The sequence below is a fragment of the Equus caballus genome, unplaced genomic scaffold (genome assembly GCF_041296265.1).
Source record: "Equus caballus isolate H_3958 breed thoroughbred unplaced genomic scaffold, TB-T2T unassigned-0002207, whole genome shotgun sequence".
NCBI lineage: Eukaryota > Metazoa > Chordata > Mammalia > Perissodactyla > Equidae > Equus > Equus caballus.
Genome location: NW_027222255.1, coordinates 1 through 5,621, shown reverse-complemented (window position 1 = coordinate 5,621; position 5,621 = coordinate 1). Strand labels below are relative to the sequence as shown.

Genomic DNA, 5,621 nt, shown 5'->3' with positions numbered 1-5,621 from the left:
GTCTCTTTCCACAGACTCACTGGCGACTTCACACAGCGCCTGCCTCCTCCTCCTCCTCCTCCTCCTCCTCCTCCTCCTCCTCCTCCTCCTCCTCCTCTGAAGGGGCTGACCCCGTGGCCGAGCGGTTGAGTTTGCACGCTCCGCTTCAGCGGCCCGGGGCTTCAAAGGTTCGGATCCTGGGCTCGGACACGGTACCGCTCATCAAGCCACGCTGAGGTGGCGTCCCACACGGCAGAACCAGAGGGACCCTCAAAGAGAATATACAACTAGGTACTGGGGTGCTCTGGGGAGAAGAAGAAGAAGGAGGAGGAATAAAAAGAAAAGATAAGATTGGCAATGAGCTCGGGTGCCGGTCTTTAAAAAAAAAAAAAAAAAAAAGAGGAAGAAAGATGGACAAACAGGAACGAATCCCACTGACGGCACCTCCAAATGGTGGGGGGTAGGGTGTGTGGGGGGGGTGGGGAGTGGCATCATCGGGCCAATGGTGACTCTAAGTCGTGATCCCGCGGTTGTGTTATTTGATATTTTATCGAATCGATTTATTATTTTATTTTTGAGGAAGATGAGCCCTGAGCGAACATCTGCCGCCAATCCTCCTCTGTCGGCCGAGGAAGACTGGCCCTGAGCTGACATCCGTGCCCATCCCCCTCTACTTTCCAGGTGGGATGCCTGCCATAGAGTGTCTCGCCAAGCGGTGCTGGGTCCTGCGCCCGGGATCCGGACCGGCGAACCCGGGGCCGGCGGAGCGGAACGTGCGAACTTCACCGCTGCGCCACCGGGCCGGCCCCCGGAGTTGTTTTAAAAATCCAGTAAGGGGCTGGCCCCGTGGCCGAGTGGTTAAGTTCGCGCGCTCCGCTGCAGGCGGCCCAGTGTTTCGTCGGTTCGGATCCCGGGCGCGGACACGGCACTGCTCATCAAACCACGCTGAGGCGGCGTCCCACATGCCACCGCTAGAAGGACCCACAACGAAGAACACACAACTATGTACCGGGGGGCTTTGGGGAGAAAAAGGAAAGACAAAAAATAAAATCTTCAAAACTCCAATAAAACTTTGAGTGAAGACGACGAGGAGGATGCGAAACGTATCTCACGCCTCCGAGCCGAGCCGTCCGTTTAGGAAGGGGGACGAGGACCCTTTGTAAGCGATGTCCCTTTTTAAGCACCATTCTAAACCACAGAACAGAACTCCCTCTCCTCGACCCGGAGCGACCCGGAGCGAGGAGGTTCCTGGGTGTGTCAGAGAGGGCCACGTCCTCTGCAGCACGAACGAACCGCCAGGGTTCGGCCACGGGAAAGAATTTCTTCCTCTCCAGGTGGACTAAAAGTCGCCGACGGCAGCGGGCGTAGGTGCTATCCTTCCCGTCCAGGAAAGGCAGGGAGAACTTCAGCCGTGAAGAGAAGGAGGTCTTCCTCACTCCCCGTTTCGGGAGGGCCCCTTTGGCAGGGGAGTTTTGTCTCCTGATTTCAAGTCAGGAAGAAAAGGGAGAGAGAGAGAGAGTGTCCTTCTCGTGTCAGGTCGGTCTGAGGGGGACCTCCTCTGGTTTCCTCCCTTCCCAGGGAAGGCCGTTCGCTCCTTCTTCTAGAAAAAGCTCCCAAAGCACCACCGCCCAGGATGGTTGACCTACGCCCATCGTCCCTCCTTTCCCAATCATTTCTACCGCGACAGAGGGACAGAGGCCCCGGCCCCATCCCCATCCCCACCCCCACCCCCATCGCCTGCCTCCTTGATGGCCAAAGGAGCTGCCTCTGAGAATGGAACGGGGCTTGGAAACCTTCTAGAGGGGTGACTCTCACCTGCCTGCCTGCTGGGAAAAGCACCCACGCTGTCCATCGGACTGCTCTTTTGGGCAAACGTAGGCGTGCCACGTAGCGATCGACAGCTATGGCGGGGGGGCGGGGGCGGGGTGGCGTGGTGGTGCCCAGGATCCACGACACGTGACGGCTGCGGAGCACGACAGCCCTAAGACCTTGAGGGAGACGGGGTGGCGCGTGAATCCTTTCGGAACGAGAACGACAGGAAACGCTGACGGGGACGTGTTCTCGTCTCGAGAACACACCAACGCCTCGCACGGTGTCTGACCCGGGGTGCCTCTGACTTTTGTCATCAGAGAAGATCCTGTCGACCGCCCCTCACGCTTTGGGGAAAAGGGGAGAGGGACTCGGTAGCACGGGAGAAGCCATCCATCCGCCCTTCCTTTCCGTCTTCACGGCTCCTTCTCGTGGAAAACGAGGAAGCCGTCCGGAGGAACGGAACACTGACCCGGGCCAAAGCGTGGCCCAGCCTGAGCCTCCAAAACCTTCTGCTAAGTGAGAGGTGCCAGACATCCAAGGCGACCTACGTTGCGATTCCACACAGAGGAGAGAGCTAGAACGGTCCAACCTAGAGGGCGACAGCAGATGGCGGCGGTGGTGGTGGTCGTGGTGAGGCAGATCCGGGAGTGGGGCCGTTTTTTCTTTCGGAGGGAGGGGATGGAAACGGAAACCTTCTGGAAATAGATAGCCGTGACGGATGCGCCACCTTGGGGAGGGAGACTCCCGAAGGCCACTGGCTTGTGCCCCGTGGAAAGGATGGATTCGGTGGGATGGGAATTCTACCTCCGTGTAGAGCGTGTGGTAAACCACGAGGTGGGTGGGTGGTGGATGGCCTCCCTGCCTCGCCTCCACCTAGACGTCCACACACAGAGACCGACGAGGGAGGGAGGGAGGGAGAGAGACAAGGTGGACAGAGGCCAAGGCCGAGGCCGAGGCAGTGAGCGAGTAAGTGATCGACCCTGGCCATAGGGATTCCTCAGAGGGCGTCTCTTGGCTCCCCAAACGAAGAATGTGTGTGGAGATCGAGAAAGATCACCGACCTAGGAGAACCAGCAAGACTTCCTCACCCTCCAGAGAGCCGCTGGGCCCCTGCCGTCCCTGCCACCGCCACCCCTACCCCTCGCCTTTGGCAGCGACGCCAACGAAAGGCAGGCAGACGAGTGGGAGAGTCGTGTGGTGGTGTCCCCCAAGGAAGGTGGGTCCATGCCGACGAGCGGTCGTCGGCGTGTGGAAAAGCCAGAGGCGGGCTGACTAGAAGGAGGGCGTCCTGGGGGAAGGGGCCAGGGTGTGAGGGAGAGAGGCCTGTTTCTCTTCCCCTGTTGGTCCCAAGTCAGGGGCCCAAAGGAGGAAAGCTGTCCGTTCCTTTCCGACTCGGACGGTTCGGGCGGGACCGACCGATCCCGCGGCGGCGCGGTCGGGGCTTTCTGGACCAGAACCCCTCTCTCCGTCGCCTTTCGACCACACACACGCTTTAGAGGCCAAGAGAAAATGGATCGGGTCTCTCTGTCTCTCTCCCTAGAAAACAAGGGCCGGGGGCCGAGCCCGTGGACGAGCGGTCAAGTACGCGCCCCCACCCCGACCCCCGGCTTCGACGGCCCAGGTTTCACCGGTTCGGATCCTGGGCGCAGCCCCAGACCCAGCATCGCCCTTCAAGCCCACATAGCAGAAACCCGAAAGACCTACCACTGGAACCTACAACTATGGATGGACGGGACGGGACGGGACGGGGCGGGGCGGGGCGGGGCGGGGGTGGGGGGGGGCGGCTTTGGGGAGAAGGAAGAAAGAAAAAATAAAAGAAACACAAGGACGGTCATCGCGATAGTTCTTTCCACTTCCATCCATATGTTAACAGGACCCAAGTTTCCCGACCTCCATTTGGATGTATGTTAACTAAATGGAGAAGCTATTCAAAGGACTCCTCTAAAGAAGTCCACGTTCTTCTTTCTAAATGATAATGAAAATCATTGTCACCACCGCTCTTCCGACCCTCCATGTCCAGACGGCCTCCCGCCCCTCCCCCATCCCCAACTCCCGCCCCGCCCCGCCCCGCGCCGACCCCCGCCCCCCCCCCCCCCCCCCCCGGCATTCGCCCCGCCCACCTTTCCCTCTCCACTCCTACCCCCCCGCCCCCCCCCGCCCCGGGCCCCCCCCCCCCCCCCCCCCCCCCCCCCCCCCCCCATCCCGGCCGGGCCACCTGGTCGACCTCCTCGAACACTATATAAGAGGATGCCGGGCAGCCGGTGGCGCCCGACAAGCGGCCTCCTCACCGGCCGGACGGATCAGCCTCGCGGGGGCGGGCGATGGGGAGGCGTTCGTCCAGGTCAGGTCAGGTCGGGGGAGGGAGGATGCAGCGCCGGCCGGCCTGGTGCGTCGCCTGGTCCCGATCCACCCCGCGTCTCGTTTCTCGGGCCGGGACGAGTACAGGCGGGGAGGCCGACTCGGTCACGGAAAGCGGCCTTGGGGAGGTTTTGGCGAACGTCCCTGTCCCAGGGCCGTCTGCCGACTAGGGGACGGAGTCCTCCTCCATGCGCCTTCTCGCCCCCAGTCGGGCGGGTTGTGGGTCGCGCGGTCGACTTGGCCATTTCACCGGAGGCGTCCTGCCTGCCGGGGCTCCCTCCCTCGGGCCGGTGCGAGCGGTCCTCGGGCGGCCCGGGAATTTGGGCCGCAGCGAACGAACGAACGAAGCCCGTCCCTCCTGCGTCGGCACGGATGAGACACAGCCCTGGTGGATGGAGCCGCTTTCCTCGGGTTTCCTTTTGCTTTCGGCCGCTGCTGCCACCAAACCTCCCTAAACGATAGGAATGAAAACGGGAACCGTTGGCATAATAAAAGCGTTTTGGTTGGCGTGTTTCTTGGCTTTTGGGGACTCGAGAGGTATGATGGATGATCTCCGATTGTCCTTTGGAAGGAAGGTCTATTTCATCCCAGTCGCACGAACCCCGCAAACGTGCGGCTGGACGAGGGAGGGAGGGAGGGAGGGGAGGGAGGGAGGCCAACCACGGGATTTCCGCACGACCAGCTGATGGACACGACCGCCCCCGTGAGCCGGGCGGAGGGCAGCCGCCCGGGTCTCGCAGCTACGTGCCCGCGGAACCCTCGGGACTGCGAGAAGCCCGAGCGACCCGCAGTCACGCGGCGCTCGGCCGCGGACATCTGGTCGGCCCGCGCGCCACGGGACCCGGGGGGCCGATTCCGGGCCGGGCCGCTGGTCGACCCGGCAGGGCGGCGGCCCCGGGGGCCTCGCCGCTGCTCGTCCGCAGGCTCCAGGGAGCCCTCGGGGCTCCGAGAAGCCCGAGCGCCCCGTGGCCCCCGCGACCCCGCGGCGCTCGGCGCGGACATCTGGTCGACCCGCGTGCCACCAGACCCGGGGGCCGGGTCGCCGGTCGACCCGGCAGGGCGGCGGCCCCGGCGGCCTCGCCGCTGCTCGTCCGCCGGGTCGCCGGAGCCCTCGAGCCTCCGAGAAGGCCGAGCGCCCCCGCGGTCCCGCGCCGCTCGGCGCTCGGCGCGGACATCTGGTCGACCCGCGCGCCACGGGACCCGGGGGCCGAGTCCGGGCCGGGCCGCTGGTCGACCCGGCAGGGCGGCGGCCCCCGGGGGCCTCGCGGCCGCTCGTCCGCAGCCTCCAGGGAGCCCCGAGGGGCTCCGAGAAGCCCGTGCGCCCCGCGGGCCCCGCGGCGCTCGGCAGCGAACATCTGGTCGACCCGCGCGCCCCGGGCCGGGGACCAAGTCCAGGCGGGACAGCTGGTCGACCCGGCAGGGCGGCGGCCCCCGGGGAGTCGCGCGCGCGAGTCCGCGGGGTCTCTGGAGCC

General features: G+C 64.2%; 2 long non-coding RNA genes across 2 annotated transcripts; both read right to left on the bottom strand.

Annotated features, from left to right (window-relative positions):
• Positions 1–509: 509 nt before the first annotated feature.
• On the bottom strand, positions 510–2,352 carry LOC138922679 (uncharacterized). The gene is made up of 2 exons (XR_011435801.1): positions 1,795–2,352; positions 510–1,458 (listed from the first exon to the last, which is right to left on the bottom strand). It is a non-coding gene; the product is annotated as an uncharacterized lncRNA (long non-coding RNA).
• A 1,265-nt stretch (positions 2,353–3,617) lies between these two features.
• LOC138922678 (uncharacterized) lies at positions 3,618–4,572 on the bottom strand. Its single transcript, XR_011435800.1, has 2 exons — positions 4,080–4,572; positions 3,618–3,756 (listed from the first exon to the last, which is right to left on the bottom strand). It is a non-coding gene; the product is annotated as an uncharacterized lncRNA (long non-coding RNA).
• Between the last annotated feature and the right edge of the window lie 1,049 nt (positions 4,573–5,621).